This window comes from Lithobates pipiens, unplaced genomic scaffold (genome assembly GCF_037356315.1).
Source record: "Lithobates pipiens isolate NorthernLeopardFrog02 unplaced genomic scaffold, aLitPip1_a1.2 Scaffold_25, whole genome shotgun sequence".
In the NCBI taxonomy this organism is placed as follows: domain Eukaryota; kingdom Metazoa; phylum Chordata; class Amphibia; order Anura; family Ranidae; genus Lithobates; species Lithobates pipiens.
In genome coordinates, this window is record NW_027507787.1 from 237,507,965 (window position 1) to 237,525,894 (window position 17,930).

Consider the following 17,930-nt stretch of genomic DNA (forward strand, 5'->3'; position numbering starts at 1 on the left):
TGAAGCAAAATGTGATCAAAGTGACTGACTTTGAGCTCCTGTTTCTGGAGAACCACGTGGTGAAAACCAGCCCAAACTTTGCACACTTGTAGGGGAGACTCTTTAGCACCTATGGTGCAAATTTGGAGCCCCTATAACCTAAGGCCGACCTGTACTGACTCCCCAAAGATGGTACCCCTAGGACATCTAATTTTTACATTGGTGCCTATGTGAAAACTGGCCATGTTTGGGACCCGATAGCTCCCCCGTTTTAGGTCCAAACTGCCCCAAACTTGGCATGCATACTCACAAGACCCTGGGCTACGTGGGGCTGAAGAAAGTGAATCATCCCCATGTATGGTTCGGGAAATATGACCGTTTAAAGTTGAGCTCCAATTGAACCAACTTTGGAACTTTGAACTCCCATTACTGGGGATCCTTCCATACTGGTGCACCATCGAGCTGTGAGTGGACCCCCACCTCGGCACCCCCTCCCCCTGAGGGGGGAGGGGGTGCCGAGGTGAGGGGGCATGCCAGATAGATCTCTGGTCAGCTTGAAGCAAAATGTGATCAAAGTGACTGACTTTGAGCTCCTGTTTCTGGAGAACCACGTGGTGAAAACCAGCCCAAACTTTGCACACTTGTAGGGGAGACTCTTTAGCACCTATGGTGCAAATTTGGAGCCCCTATAACCTAAGGCCGACCTGTACTGACTCCCCAAAGATGGTACCCCTAGGACATCTAATTTTTACATTGGTGCCTATGTGAAAACTGGCCATGTTTGGGACCCGATAGCTCCCCCGTTTTAGGTCCTATGTGCCCCAAACTTGGCATGCATACTCACAAGACCCTGGGCTACGTGGGGCTGAAGAAAGTGAATCATCCCCATGTATGGTTCGGGAAATATGACCGTTTAAAGTTGAGCTCCAATTGAACCAACTTTGGAACTTTGAACTCCCATTACTGGGGAACCTTCCATACTGGTGCACCATCGAGCTGCGAGTGGACCCCCACCTCGGCACCCCCTCCCCCTGAGGGGGGAGGGGGTGCCGAGGTGAGGGGGCATGCCAGATAGATCTCTGGTCAGCTTGAAGCAAAATGTGATCAAAGTGACTGACTTTGAGCTCCTGTTTCTGGAGAACCACGTGGTGAAAACCAGCCCAAACTTTGCACACTTGTAGGGGAGACTCTTTAGCACCTATGGTGCAAATTTGGAGCCCCTATAACCTAAGGCCGACCTGTACTGACTCCCCAAAGATGGTACCCCTAGGACATCTAATTTTTACATTGGTGCCTATGTGAAAACTGGCCATGTTTGGGACCCGATAGCTCCCCCGTTTTAGGTCCAAACTGCCCCAAACTTGGCATGCATACTCACACGACCCTGGGCTACGTGGGGCTGAAGAAAGTGAATCATCCCCATGTATGGTTCGGGAAATATGACCGTTTAAAGTTGAGCTCCAATTGAACCAACTTTGGAACTTTGAACTCCCATTACTGGGGAACCTTCCATACTGGTGCACCATCGAGCTGCGAGTGGACCCCCACCTCGGCACCCCCTCCCCCTGAGGGGGGAGGGGGTGCCGAGGTGAGGGGGCATGCCAGATAGATCTCTGGTCAGCTTGAAGCAAAATGTGATCAAAGTGACTGACTTTGAGCTCCTGTTTCTGGAGAACCACGTGGTGAAAACCAGCCCAAACTTTGCACACTTGTAGGGGAGACTCTTTAGCACCTATGGTGCAAATTTGGAGCCCCTATAACCTAAGGCCGACCTGTACTGACTCCCCAAAGATGGTACCCCTAGGACATCTAATTTTTACATTGGTGCCTATGTGAAAACTGGCCATGTTTGGGACCCGATAGCTCCCCCGTTTTAGGTCCAAACTGCCCCAAACTTGGCATGCATACTCACAAGACCCTGGGCTACGTGGGGCTGAAGAAAGTGAATCATCCCCATGTATGGTTCGGGAAATATGACCGTTTAAAGTTGAGCTCCAATTGAACCAACTTTGGAACTTTGAACTCCCATTACTGGGGATCCTTCCATACTGGTGCACCATCGAGCTGTGAGTGGACCCCCACCTCGGCACCCCCTCCCCCTGAGGGGGGAGGGGGTGCCGAGGTGAGGGGGCATGCCAGATAGATCTCTGGTCAGCTTGAAGCAAAATGTGATCAAAGTGACTGACTTTGAGCTCCTGTTTCTGGAGAACCACGTGGTGAAAACCAGCCCAAACTTTGCACACTTGTAGGGGAGACTCTTTAGCACCTATGGTGCAAATTTGGAGCCCCTATAACCTAAGGCCGACCTGTACTGACTCCCCAAAGATGGTACCCCTAGGACATCTAATTTTTACATTGGTGCCTATGTGAAAACTGGCCATGTTTGGGACCCGATAGCTCCCCCGTTTTAGGTCCAAACTGCCCCAAACTTGGCATGCATACTCACAAGACCCTGGGCTACGTGGGGCTGAAGAAAGTGAATCATCCCCATGTATGGTTCGGGAAATATGACCGTTTAAAGTTGAGCTCCAATTGAACCAACTTTGGAACTTTGAACTCCCATTACTGGGGAACCTTCCATACTGGTGCACCATCGAGCTGCGAGTGGACCCCCACCTCGGCACCCCCTCCCCCTGAGGGGGGAGGGGGTGCCGAGGTGAGGGGGCATGCCAGATAGATCTCTGGTCAGCTTGAAGCAAAATGTGATCAAAGTGACTGACTTTGAGCTCCTGTTTCTGGAGAACCACGTGGTGAAAACCAGCCCAAACTTTGCACACTTGTAGGGGAGACTCTTTAGCACCTATGGTGCAAATTTGGAGCCCCTATAACCTAAGGCCGACCTGTACTGACTCCCCAAAGATGGTACCCCTAGGACATCTAATTTTTACATTGGTGCCTATGTGAAAACTGGCCATGTTTGGGACCCGATAGCTCCCCCGTTTTAGGTCCAAACTGCCCCAAACTTGGCATGCATACTCACACGACCCTGGGCTACGTGGGGCTGAAGAAAGTGAATCATCCCCATGTATGGTTCGGGAAATATGACCGTTTAAAGTTGAGCTCCAATTGAACCAACTTTGGAACTTTGAACTCCCATTACTGGGGAACCTTCCATACTGGTGCACCATCGAGCTGCGAGTGGACCCCCACCTCGGCACCCCCTCCCCCCTCAGGGGGGGAGGGGGTGCCGAGGTGAGGGGGCATGCCAGATAGATCTCTGGTCAGCTTGAAGCAAAATGTGATCAAAGTGACTGACTTTGAGCTCCTGTTTCTGGAGAACCACGTGGTGAAAACCAGCCCAAACTTTGCACACTTGTAGGGGAGACTCTTTAGCACCTATGGTGCAAATTTGGAGCCCCTATAACCTAAGGCCGACCTGTACTGACTCCCCAAAGATGGTACCCCTAGGACATCTAATTTTTACATTGGTGCCTATGTGAAAACTGGCCATGTTTGGGACCCGATAGCTCCCCCGTTTTAGGTCCAAACTGCCCCAAACTTGACACGCATACTCACACGACCCTGGGCTACGTGGGGCTGAAGAAAGTGAATCATCCCCATGTATGGTTCGGGAAATATGACCGTTTAAAGTTGAGCTCCAATTGAACCAACTTTGGAACTTTGAACTCCCATTACTGGGGAACCTTCCATACTGGTGCACCATCGAGCTGCGAGTGGACCCCCACCTCGGCACCCCCTCCCCCTGAGGGGGGAGGGGGTGCCGAGGTGAGGGGGCATGCCAGATAGATCTCTGGTCAGCTTGAAGCAAAATGTGATCAAAGTGACTGACTTTGAGCTCCTGTTTCTGGAGAACCACGTGGTGAAAACCAGCCCAAACTTTGCACACTTGTAGGGGAGACTCTTTAGCACCTATGGTGCAAATTTGGAGCCCCTATAACCTAAGGCCGACCTGTACTGACTCCCCAAAGATGGTACCCCTAGGACATCTAATTTTTACATTGGTGCCTATGTGAAAACTGGCCATGTTTGGGACCCGATAGCTCCCCCGTTTTAGGTCCAAACTGCCCCAAACTTGGCATGCATACTCACAAGACCCTGGGCTACGTGGGGCTGAAGAAAGTGAATCATCCCCATGTATGGTTCGGGAAATATGACCGTTTAAAGTTGAGCTCCAATTGAACCAACTTTGGAACTTTGAACTCCCATTACTGGGGATCCTTCCATACTGGTGCACCATCGAGCTGTGAGTGGACCCCCACCTCGGCACCCCCTCCCCCTGAGGGGGGAGGGGGTGCCGAGGTGAGGGGGCATGCCAGATAGATCTCTGGTCAGCTTGAAGCAAAATGTGATCAAAGTGACTGACTTTGAGCTCCTGTTTCTGGAGAACCACGTGGTGAAAACCAGCCCAAACTTTGCACACTTGTAGGGGAGACTCTTTAGCACCTATGGTGCAAATTTGGAGCCCCTATAACCTAAGGCCGACCTGTACTGACTCCCCAAAGATGGTACCCCTAGGACATCTAATTTTTACATTGGTGCCTATGTGAAAACTGGCCATGTTTGGGACCCGATAGCTCCCCCGTTTTAGGTCCTATGTGCCCCAAACTTGGCATGCATACTCACAAGACCCTGGGCTACGTGGGGCTGAAGAAAGTGAATCATCCCCATGTATGGTTCGGGAAATATGACCGTTTAAAGTTGAGCTCCAATTGAACCAACTTTGGAACTTTGAACTCCCATTACTGGGGAACCTTCCATACTGGTGCACCATCGAGCTGCGAGTGGACCCCCACCTCGGCACCCCCTCCCCCTGAGGGGGGAGGGGGTGCCGAGGTGAGGGGGCATGCCAGATAGATCTCTGGTCAGCTTGAAGCAAAATGTGATCAAAGTGACTGACTTTGAGCTCCTGTTTCTGGAGAACCACGTGGTGAAAACCAGCCCAAACTTTGCACACTTGTAGGGGAGACTCTTTAGCACCTATGGTGCAAATTTGGAGCCCCTATAACCTAAGGCCGACCTGTACTGACTCCCCAAAGATGGTACCCCTAGGACATCTAATTTTTACATTGGTGCCTATGTGAAAACTGGCCATGTTTGGGACCCGATAGCTCCCCCGTTTTAGGTCCAAACTGCCCCAAACTTGGCATGCATACTCACACGACCCTGGGCTACGTGGGGCTGAAGAAAGTGAATCATCCCCATGTATGGTTCGGGAAATATGACCGTTTAAAGTTGAGCTCCAATTGAACCAACTTTGGAACTTTGAACTCCCATTACTGGGGAACCTTCCATACTGGTGCACCATCGAGCTGTGAGTGGACCCCCACCTCGGCACCCCCTCCCCCTGAGGGGGGAGGGGGTGCCGAGGTGAGGGGGCATGCCAGATAGATCTCTGGTCAGCTTGAAGCAAAATGTGATCAAAGTGACTGACTTTGAGCTCCTGTTTCTGGAGAACCACGTGGTGAAAACCAGCCCAAACTTTGCACACTTGTAGGGGAGACTCTTTAGCACCTATGGTGCAAATTTGGAGCCCCTATAACCTAAGGCCGACCTGTACTGACTCCCCAAAGATGGTACCCCTAGGACATCTAATTTTTACATTGGTGCCTATGTGAAAACTGGCCATGTTTGGGACCCGATAGCTCCCCCGTTTTAGGTCCAAACTGCCCCAAACTTGGCATGCATACTCACAAGACCCTGGGCTACGTGGGGCTGAAGAAAGTGAATCATCCCCATGTATGGTTCGGGAAATATGACCGTTTAAAGTTGAGCTCCAATTGAACCAACTTTGGAACTTTGAACTCCCATTACTGGGGAACCTTCCATACTGGTGCACCATCGAGCTGCGAGTGGACCCCCACCTCGGCACCCCCTCCCCCTGAGGGGGGAGGGGGTGCCGAGGTGAGGGGGCATGCCAGATAGATCTCTGGTCAGCTTGAAGCAAAATGTGATCAAAGTGACTGACTTTGAGCTCCTGTTTCTGGAGAACCACGTGGTGAAAACCAGCCCAAACTTTGCACACTTGTAGGGGAGACTCTTTAGCACCTATGGTGCAAATTTGGAGCCCCTATAACCTAAGGCCGACCTGTACTGACTCCCCAAAGATGGTACCCCTAGGACATCTAATTTTTACATTGGTGCCTATGTGAAAACTGGCCATGTTTGGGACCCGATAGCTCCCCCGTTTTAGGTCCAAACTGCCCCAAACTTGGCATGCATACTCACACGACCCTGGGCTACGTGGGGCTGAAGAAAGTGAATCATCCCCATGTATGGTTCGGGAAATATGACCGTTTAAAGTTGAGCTCCAATTGAACCAACTTTGGAACTTTGAACTCCCATTACTGGGGAACCTTCCATACTGGTGCACCATCGAGCTGCGAGTGGACCCCCACCTCGGCACCCCCTCCCCCCTCAGGGGGGGAGGGGGTGCCGAGGTGAGGGGGCATGCCAGATAGATCTCTGGTCAGCTTGAAGCAAAATGTGATCAAAGTGACTGACTTTGAGCTCCTGTTTCTGGAGAACCACGTGGTGAAAACCAGCCCAAACTTTGCACACTTGTAGGGGAGACTCTTTAGCACCTATGGTGCAAATTTGGAGCCCCTATAACCTAAGGCCGACCTGTACTGACTCCCCAAAGATGGTACCCCTAGGACATCTAATTTTTACATTGGTGCCTATGTGAAAACTGGCCATGTTTGGGACCCGATAGCTCCCCCGTTTTAGGTCCAAACTGCCCCAAACTTGACACGCATACTCACACGACCCTGGGCTACGTGGGGCTGAAGAAAGTGAATCATCCCCATGTATGGTTCGGGAAATATGACCGTTTAAAGTTGAGCTCCAATTGAACCAACTTTGGAACTTTGAACTCCCATTACTGGGGAACCTTCCATACTGGTGCACCATCGAGCTGCGAGTGGACCCCCACCTCGGCACCCCCTCCCCCTGAGGGGGGAGGGGGTGCCGAGGTGAGGGGGCATGCCAGATAGATCTCTGGTCAGCTTGAAGCAAAATGTGATCAAAGTGACTGACTTTGAGCTCCTGTTTCTGGAGAACCACGTGGTGAAAACCAGCCCAAACTTTGCACACTTGTAGGGGAGACTCTTTAGCACCTATGGTGCAAATTTGGAGCCCCTATAACCTAAGGCCGACCTGTACTGACTCCCCAAAGATGGTACCCCTAGGACATCTAATTTTTACATTGGTGCCTATGTGAAAACTGGCCATGTTTGGGACCCGATAGCTCCCCCGTTTTAGGTCCAAACTGCCCCAAACTTGGCATGCATACTCACAAGACCCTGGGCTACGTGGGGCTGAAGAAAGTGAATCATCCCCATGTATGGTTCGGGAAATATGACCGTTTAAAGTTGAGCTCCAATTGAACCAACTTTGGAACTTTGAACTCCCATTACTGGGGATCCTTCCATACTGGTGCACCATCGAGCTGTGAGTGGACCCCCACCTCGGCACCCCCTCCCCCTGAGGGGGGAGGGGGTGCCGAGGTGAGGGGGCATGCCAGATAGATCTCTGGTCAGCTTGAAGCAAAATGTGATCAAAGTGACTGACTTTGAGCTCCTGTTTCTGGAGAACCACGTGGTGAAAACCAGCCCAAACTTTGCACACTTGTAGGGGAGACTCTTTAGCACCTATGGTGCAAATTTGGAGCCCCTATAACCTAAGGCCGACCTGTACTGACTCCCCAAAGATGGTACCCCTAGGACATCTAATTTTTACATTGGTGCCTATGTGAAAACTGGCCATGTTTGGGACCCGATAGCTCCCCCGTTTTAGGTCCTATGTGCCCCAAACTTGGCATGCATACTCACAAGACCCTGGGCTACGTGGGGCTGAAGAAAGTGAATCATCCCCATGTATGGTTCGGGAAATATGACCGTTTAAAGTTGAGCTCCAATTGAACCAACTTTGGAACTTTGAACTCCCATTACTGGGGAACCTTCCATACTGGTGCACCATCGAGCTGCGAGTGGACCCCCACCTCGGCACCCCCTCCCCCTGAGGGGGGAGGGGGTGCCGAGGTGAGGGGGCATGCCAGATAGATCTCTGGTCAGCTTGAAGCAAAATGTGATCAAAGTGACTGACTTTGAGCTCCTGTTTCTGGAGAACCACGTGGTGAAAACCAGCCCAAACTTTGCACACTTGTAGGGGAGACTCTTTAGCACCTATGGTGCAAATTTGGAGCCCCTATAACCTAAGGCCGACCTGTACTGACTCCCCAAAGATGGTACCCCTAGGACATCTAATTTTTACATTGGTGCCTATGTGAAAACTGGCCATGTTTGGGACCCGATAGCTCCCCCGTTTTAGGTCCTATGTGCCCCAAACTTGGCATGCATACTCACAAGACCCTGGGCTACGTGGGGCTGAAGAAAGTGAATCATCCCCATGTATGGTTCGGGAAATATGACCGTTTAAAGTTGAGCTCCAATTGAACCAACTTTGGAACTTTGAACTCCCATTACTGGGGAACCTTCCATACTGGTGCACCATCGAGCTGCGAGTGGACCCCCACCTCGGCACCCCCTCCCCCTGAGGGGGGAGGGGGTGCCGAGGTGAGGGGGCATGCCAGATAGATCTCTGGTCAGCTTGAAGCAAAATGTGATCAAAGTGACTGACTTTGAGCTCCTGTTTCTGGAGAACCACGTGGTGAAAACCAGCCCAAACTTTGCACACTTGTAGGGGAGACTCTTTAGCACCTATGGTGCAAATTTGGAGCCCCTATAACCTAAGGCCGACCTGTACTGACTCCCCAAAGATGGTACCCCTAGGACATCTAATTTTTACATTGGTGCCTATGTGAAAACTGGCCATGTTTGGGACCCGATAGCTCCCCCGTTTTAGGTCCAAACTGCCCCAAACTTGGCATGCATACTCACACGACCCTGGGCTACGTGGGGCTGAAGAAAGTGAATCATCCCCATGTATGGTTCGGGAAATATGACCGTTTAAAGTTGAGCTCCAATTGAACCAACTTTGGAACTTTGAACTCCCATTACTGGGGGAACCTTCCATACTGGTGCACCATCGAGCTGCGAGTGGACCCCCACCTCGGCACCCCCTCCCCCTGAGGGGGGAGGGGGTGCCGAGGTGAGGGGGCATGCCAGATAGATCTCTGGTCAGCTTGAAGCAAAATGTGATCAAAGTGACTGACTTTGAGCTCCTGTTTCTGGAGAACCACGTGGTGAAAACCAGCCCAAACTTTGCACACTTGTAGGGGAGACTCTTTAGCACCTATGGTGCAAATTTGGAGCCCCTATAACCTAAGGCCGACCTGTACTGACTCCCCAAAGATGGTACCCCTAGGACATCTAATTTTTACATTGGTGCCTATGTGAAAACTGGCCATGTTTGGGACCCGATAGCTCCCCCGTTTTAGGTCCAAACTGCCCCAAACTTGGCATGCATACTCACAAGACCCTGGGCTACGTGGGGCTGAAGAAAGTGAATCATCCCCATGTATGGTTCGGGAAATATGACCGTTTAAAGTTGAGCTCCAATTGAACCAACTTTGGAACTTTGAACTCCCATTACTGGGGATCCTTCCATACTGGTGCACATCGAGCTGTGAGTGGACCCCCACCTCGGCACCCCCTCCCCCTGAGGGGGGAGGGGGTGCCGAGGTGAGGGGGCATGCCAGATAGATCTCTGGTCAGCTTGAAGCAAAATGTGATCAAAGTGACTGACTTTGAGCTCCTGTTTCTGGAGAACCACGTGGTGAAAACCAGCCCAAACTTTGCACACTTGTAGGGGAGACTCTTTAGCACCTATGGTGCAAATTTGGAGCCCCTATAACCTAAGGCCGACCTGTACTGACTCCCCAAAGATGGTACCCCTAGGACATCTAATTTTTACATTGGTGCCTATGTGAAAACTGGCCATGTTTGGGACCCGATAGCTCCCCCGTTTTAGGTCCAAACTGCCCCAAACTTGGCATGCATACTCACAAGACCCTGGGCTACGTGGGGCTGAAGAAAGTGAATCATCCCCATGTATGGTTCGGGAAATATGACCGTTTAAAGTTGAGCTCCAATTGAACCAACTTTGGAACTTTGAACTCCCATTACTGGGGAACCTTCCATACTGGTGCACCATCGAGCTGCGAGTGGACCCCCACCTCGGCACCCCCTCCCCCTGAGGGGGGAGGGGGTGCCGAGGTGAGGGGGCATGCCAGATAGATCTCTGGTCAGCTTGAAGCAAAATGTGATCAAAGTGACTGACTTTGAGCTCCTGTTTCTGGAGAACCACGTGGTGAAAACCAGCCCAAACTTTGCACACTTGTAGGGGAGACTCTTTAGCACCTATGGTGCAAATTTGGAGCCCCTATAACCTAAGGCCGACCTGTACTGACTCCCCAAAGATGGTACCCCTAGGACATCTAATTTTTACATTGGTGCCTATGTGAAAACTGGCCATGTTTGGGACCCGATAGCTCCCCCGTTTTAGGTCCAAACTGCCCCAAACTTGGCATGCATACTCACACGACCCTGGGCTACGTGGGGCTGAAGAAAGTGAATCATCCCCATGTATGGTTCGGGAAATATGACCGTTTAAAGTTGAGCTCCAATTGAACCAACTTTGGAACTTTGAACTCCCATTACTGGGGAACCTTCCATACTGGTGCACCATCGAGCTGCGAGTGGACCCCCACCTCGGCACCCCCTCCCCCCTCAGGGGGGGAGGGGGTGCCGAGGTGAGGGGGCATGCCAGATAGATCTCTGGTCAGCTTGAAGCAAAATGTGATCAAAGTGACTGACTTTGAGCTCCTGTTTCTGGAGAACCACGTGGTGAAAACCAGCCCAAACTTTGCACACTTGTAGGGGAGACTCTTTAGCACCTATGGTGCAAATTTGGAGCCCCTATAACCTAAGGCCGACCTGTACTGACTCCCCAAAGATGGTACCCCTAGGACATCTAATTTTTACATTGGTGCCTATGTGAAAACTGGCCATGTTTGGGACCCGATAGCTCCCCCGTTTTAGGTCCAAACTGCCCCAAACTTGACACGCATACTCACACGACCCTGGGCTACGTGGGGCTGAAGAAAGTGAATCATCCCCATGTATGGTTCGGGAAATATGACCGTTTAAAGTTGAGCTCCAATTGAACCAACTTTGGAACTTTGAACTCCCATTACTGGGGAACCTTCCATACTGGTGCACCATCGAGCTGCGAGTGGACCCCCACCTCGGCACCCCCTCCCCCTGAGGGGGGAGGGGGTGCCGAGGTGAGGGGGCATGCCAGATAGATCTCTGGTCAGCTTGAAGCAAAATGTGATCAAAGTGACTGACTTTGAGCTCCTGTTTCTGGAGAACCACGTGGTGAAAACCAGCCCAAACTTTGCACACTTGTAGGGGAGACTCTTTAGCACCTATGGTGCAAATTTGGAGCCCCTATAACCTAAGGCCGACCTGTACTGACTCCCCAAAGATGGTACCCCTAGGACATCTAATTTTTACATTGGTGCCTATGTGAAAACTGGCCATGTTTGGGACCCGATAGCTCCCCCGTTTTAGGTCCAAACTGCCCCAAACTTGGCATGCATACTCACAAGACCCTGGGCTACGTGGGGCTGAAGAAAGTGAATCATCCCCATGTATGGTTCGGGAAATATGACCGTTTAAAGTTGAGCTCCAATTGAACCAACTTTGGAACTTTGAACTCCCATTACTGGGGAACCTTCCATACTGGTGCACCATCGAGCTGCGAGTGGACCCCCACCTCGGCACCCCCTCCCCCTGAGGGGGGAGGGGGTGCCGAGGTGAGGGGGCATGCCAGATAGATCTCTGGTCAGCTTGAAGCAAAATGTGATCAAAGTGACTGACTTTGAGCTCCTGTTTCTGGAGAACCACGTGGTGAAAACCAGCCCAAACTTTGCACACTTGTAGGGGAGACTCTTTAGCACCTATGGTGCAAATTTGGAGCCCCTATAACCTAAGGCCGACCTGTACTGACTCCCCAAAGATGGTACCCCTAGGACATCTAATTTTTACATTGGTGCCTATGTGAAAACTGGCCATGTTTGGGACCCGATAGCTCCCCCGTTTTAGGTCCAAACTGCCCCAAACTTGGCATGCATACTCACACGACCCTGGGCTACGTGGGGCTGAAGAAAGTGAATCATCCCCATGTATGGTTCGGGAAATATGACCGTTTAAAGTTGAGCTCCAATTGAACCAACTTTGGAACTTTGAACTCCCATTACTGGGGAACCTTCCATACTGGTGCACCATCGAGCTGCGAGTGGACCCCCACCTCGGCACCCCCTCCCCCTGAGGGGGGAGGGGGTGCCGAGGTGAGGGGGCATGCCAGATAGATCTCTGGTCAGCTTGAAGCAAAATGTGATCAAAGTGACTGACTTTGAGCTCCTGTTTCTGGAGAACCACGTGGTGAAAACCAGCCCAAACTTTGCACACTTGTAGGGGAGACTCTTTAGCACCTATGGTGCAAATTTGGAGCCCCTATAACCTAAGGCCGACCTGTACTGACTCCCCAAAGATGGTACCCCTAGGACATCTAATTTTTACATTGGTGCCTATGTGAAAACTGGCCATGTTTGGGACCCGATAGCTCCCCCGTTTTAGGTCCAAACTGCCCCAAACTTGGCATGCATACTCACAAGACCCTGGGCTACGTGGGGCTGAAGAAAGTTAATCATCCCCATGTATGGTTCGGGAAATATGACCGTTTAAAGTTGAGCTCCAATTGAACCAACTTTGGAACTTTGAACTCCCATTACTGGGGAACCTTCCATACTGGTGCACCATCGAGCTGTGAGTGGACCCCCACCTCGGCACCCCCTCCCCCTGAGGGGGGAGGGGGTGCCGAGGTGAGGGTGCATGCCAGATAGATCTCTGGTCAGCTTGAAGCAAAATGTGATCAAAGTGACTGACTTTGAGCTCCTGTTTCTGGAGAACCACGTGGTGAAAACCAGCCCAAACTTTACACACTTGTAGGGGAGACTCTTTAGCACCTATGGTGCAAATTTGGAGCCCCTATAACCTAAGGCCGACCTGTACTGACTCCCCAAAGATGGTACCCCTAGGACATCTAATTTTTACATTGGTGCCTATGTGAAAACTGGCCATGTTTGGGACCCGATAGCTCCCCCGTTTTAGGTCCAAACTGCCCCAAACTTGGCATGCATACTCACACGACCCTGGGCTACGTGGGGCTGAAGAAAGTGAATCATCCCCATGTATGGTTAGGGAAATATGACCGTTTAAAGTTGAGCTCCAATTGAACCAACTTTGGAACTTTGAACTCCCATTACTGGGGAACCTTCCATACTGGTGCACCATCGAGCTGCGAGTGGACCCCCACCTCGGCACCCCCTCCCCCTGAGGGGGGAGGGGGTGCCGAGGTGAGGGGGCATGCCAGATAGATCTCTGGTCAGCTTGAAGCAAAATGTGATCAAAGTGACTGACTTTGAGCTCCTGTTTCTGGAGAACCACGTGGTGAAAACCAGCCCAAACTTTGCACACTTGTAGGGGAGACTCTTTAGCACCTATGGTGCAAATTTGGAGCCCCTATAACCTAAGGCCGACCTGTACTGACTCCCCAAAGATGGTACCCCTAGGACATCTAATTTTTACATTGGTGCCTATGTGAAAACTGGCCATGTTTGGGACCCGATAGCTCCCCCGTTTTAGGTCCAAACTGCCCCAAACTTGGCATGCATACTCACACGACCCTGGGCTACGTGGGGCTGAAGAAAGTGAATCATCCCCATGTATGGTTCGGGAAATATGACCGTTTAAAGTTGAGCTCCAATTGAACCAACTTTGGAACTTTGAACTCCCATTACTGGGGAACCTTCCATACTGGTGCACCATCGAGCTGCGAGTGGACCCCCACCTCGGCACCCCCTCCCCCTGAGGGGGGAGGGGGTGCCGAGGTGAGGGGGCATGCCAGATAGATCTCTGGTCAGCTTGAAGCAAAATGTGATCAAAGTGACTGACTTTGAGCTCCTGTTTCTGGAGAACCACGTGGTGAAAACCAGCCCAAACTTTGCACACTTGTAGGGGAGACTCTTTAGCACCTATGGTGCAAATTTGGAGCCCCTATAACCTAAGGCCGACCTGTACTGACTCCCCAAAGATGGTACCCCTAGGACATCTAATTTTTACATTGGTGCCTATGTGAAAACTGGCCATGTTTGGGACCCGATAGCTCCCCCGTTTTAGGTCCAAACTGCCCCAAACTTGGCATGCATACTCACAAGACCCTGGGCTACGTGGGGCTGAAGAAAGTTAATCATCCCCATGTATAGTTCGGGAAATATGACCGTTTAAAGTTGAGCTCCAATTGAACCAACTTTGGAACTTTGAACTCCCATTACTGGGGAACCTTCCATACTGGTGCACCATCGAGCTGTGAGTGGACCCCCACCTCGGCACCCCCTCCCCCTGAGGGGGGAGGGGGTGCCGAGGTGAGGGTGCATGCCAGATAGATCTCTGGTCAGCTTGAAGCAAAATGTGATCAAAGTGACTGACTTTGAGCTCCTGTTTCTGGAGAACCACGTGGTGAAAACCAGCCCAAACTTTGCACACTTGTAGGGGAGACTCTTTAGCACCTATGGTGCAAATTTGGAGCCCCTATAACCTAAGGCCGACCTGTACTGACTCCCCAAAGATGGTACCCCTAGGACATCTAATTTTTACATTGGTGCCTATGTGAAAACTGGCCATGTTTGGGACCCGATAGCTCCCCCGTTTTAGGTCCAAACTGCCCCAAACTTGACATGCATACTCACACGACCCTGGGCTACGTGGGGCTGAAGAAAGTGAATCATCCCCATGTATGGTTCGGGAAATATGACCGTTTAAAGTTGAGCTCCAATTGAACCAACTTTGGAACTTTGAACTCCCATTACTGGGGAACCTTCCATACTGGTGCACCATCGAGCTGCGAGTGGACCCCCACCTCGGCACCCCCTCCCCCTGAGGGGGGAGGGGGTGCCGAGGTGAGGGGGCATGCCAGATAGATCTCTGGTCAGCTTGAAGCAAAATGTGATCAAAGTGACTGACTTTGAGCTCCTGTTTCTGGAGAACCACGTGGTGAAAACCAGCCCAAACTTTGCACACTTGTAGGGGAGACTCTTTAGCACCTATGGTGCAAATTTGGAGCCCCTATAACCTAAGGCCGACCTGTACTGACTCCCCAAAGATGGTACCCCTAGGACATCTAATTTTTACATTGGTGCCTATGTGAAAACTGGCCATGTTTGGGACCCGATAGCTCCCCCGTTTTAGGTCCAAACTGCCCCAAACTTGGCATGCATACTCACAAGACCCTGGGCTACGTGGGGCTGAAGAAAGTTAATCATCCCCATGTATGGTTCGGGAAATATGACCGTTTAAAGTTGAGCTCCAATTGAACCAACTTTGGAACTTTGAACTCCCATTACTGGGGAACCTTCCATACTGGTGCACCATCGAGCTGCGAGTGGACCCCCACCTCGGCACCCCCTCCCCCTGAGGGGGGAGGGGGTGCCGAGGTGAGGGGGCATGCCAGATAGATCTCTGGTCAGCTTGAAGCAAAATGTGATCAAAGTGACTGACTTTGAGCTCCTGTTTCTGGAGAACCACGTGGTGAAAAAGAGCCCAAACTTTGCACACTTGTAGGGGAGACTCTTTAGCACCTATGGTGCAAATTTGGAGCCCCTATAACCTAAGGCCGACCTGTACTGACTCCCCAAAGATGGTACCCCTAGGACATCTAATTTTTACATTGGTGCCTATGTGAAAACTGGCCATGTTTGGGACCCGATAGCTCCCCCGTTTTAGGTCCAAACTTCCCCAAACTTGGCATGCATACTCACACGACCCTGGGCTACGTGGGGGTGAAGAAAGTGAATCATCCCCATGTATGGTTCGGGAAATATGACCGTTTAAAGTTGAGCTCCAATTGAACCAACTTTGGAACTTTGAACTCCCATTACTGGGGAACCTTCCATACTGGTGCACCATCGAGCTGCGAGTGGACCCCCACCTCGGCACCCCCTCCCCCTGAGGGGGGAGGGGGTGCCGAGGTGAGGGGGCATGCCAGATAGATCTCTGGTCAGCTTGAAGCAAAATGTGATCAAAGTGACTGACTTTGAGCTCCTGTTTCTGGAGAACCACGTGGTGAAAACCAGCCCAAACTTTGCACACTTGTAGGGGAGACTCTTTAGCACCTATGGTGCAAATTTGGAGCCCCTATAACCTAAGGCCGACCTGTACTGACTCCCCAAAGATGGTACCCCTAGGACATCTAATTTTTACATTGGTGCCTATGTGAAAACTGGCCATGTTTGGGACCCGATAGCTCCCCCGTTTTAGGTCCAAACTGCCCCAAACTTGGCATGCATACTCACAAGACCCTGGGCTACGTGGGGCTGAAGAAAGTTAATCATCCCCATGTATGGTTCGGGAAATATGACCGTTTAAAGTTGAGCTCCAATTGAACCAACTTTGGAACTTTGAACTCCCATTACTGGGGAACCTTCCATACTGGTGCACCATCGAGCTGCGAGTGGACCCCCACCTCGGCACCCCCTCCCCCTGAGGGGGGAGGGGGTGCCGAGGTGAGGGGGCATGCCAGATAGATCTCTGGTCAGCTTGAAGCAAAATGTGATCAAAGTGACTGACTTTGAGCTCCTGTTTCTGGAGAACCACGTGGTGAAAACCAGCCCAAACTTTGCACACTTGTAGGGGAGACTCTTTAGCACCTATGGTGCAAATTTGGAGCCCCTATAACCTAAGGCCGACCTGTACTGACTCCCCAAAGATGGTACCCCTAGGACATCTAATTTTTACATTGGTGCCTATGTGAAAACTGGCCATGTTTGGGACCCGATAGCTCCCCCGTTTTAGGTCCAAACTGCCCCAAACTTGACATGCATACTCACACGACCCTGGGCTACGTGGGGCTGAAGAAAGTGAATCATCCCCATGTATGGTTCGGGAAATATGACCGTTTAAAGTTGAGCTCCAATTGAACCAACTTTGGAACTTTGAACTCCCATTACTGGGGAACCTTCCATACTGGTGCACCATCGAGCTGCGAGTGGACCCCCACCTCGGCACCGAGGTGAGGGGGCATGCCAGATAGATCTCTGGTCAGCTTGAAGCAAAATGTGATCAAAGTGACTGACTTTGAGCTCCTGTTTCTGGAGAACCACGTGGTGAAAACCAGCCCAAACTTTGCACACTTGTAGGGGAGACTCTTTAGCACCTATGGTGCAAATTTGGAGCCCCTATAACCTAAGGCCGACCTGTACTGACTCCCCAAAGATGGTACCCCTAGGACATCTAATTTTTACATTGGTGCCTATGTGAAAACTGGCCATGTTTGGGACCCGATAGCTCCCCCGTTTTAGGTCCAAACTGCCCCAAACTTGGCATGCATACTCACACGACCCTGGGCTACGTGGGGCTGAAGAAAGTGAATCATCCCCATGTATGGTTCGGGAAATATGACCGTTTAAAGTTGAGCTGCAATTGAACCAACTTTGGAACTTTGAACTCCCATTACTGGGGAACCTTCCATACTGGTGCACCATCGAGCTGCGAGTGGACCCCCACCTCGGCACCGAGGTGAGGGGGCATGCCAGATAGATCTCTGGTCAGCTTGAAGCAAAATGTGATCAAAGTGATTGACTTTGAGCTCCTGTTTCTGGAGAACCACGTGGTGAAAACCAGCCCAAACTTTGCACACTTGTAGGGGAGACTCTTTAGCACCTATGGTGCAAATTTGGAGCCCCTATAACCTAAGGCCGACCTGTACTGACTCCCCAAAGATGGTACCCCTAGGACATCTAATTTTTACATTGGTGCCTATGTGAAAACTGGCCATGTTTGGGACCCGATAGCTCCCCCGTTTTAGGTCCAAACTGCCCCAAACTTGGCATGCATACTCACAAGACCCTGGGCTACGTGGGGCTGAAGAAAGTGAATCATCCCCATGTATGGTTCGGGAAATATGACCGT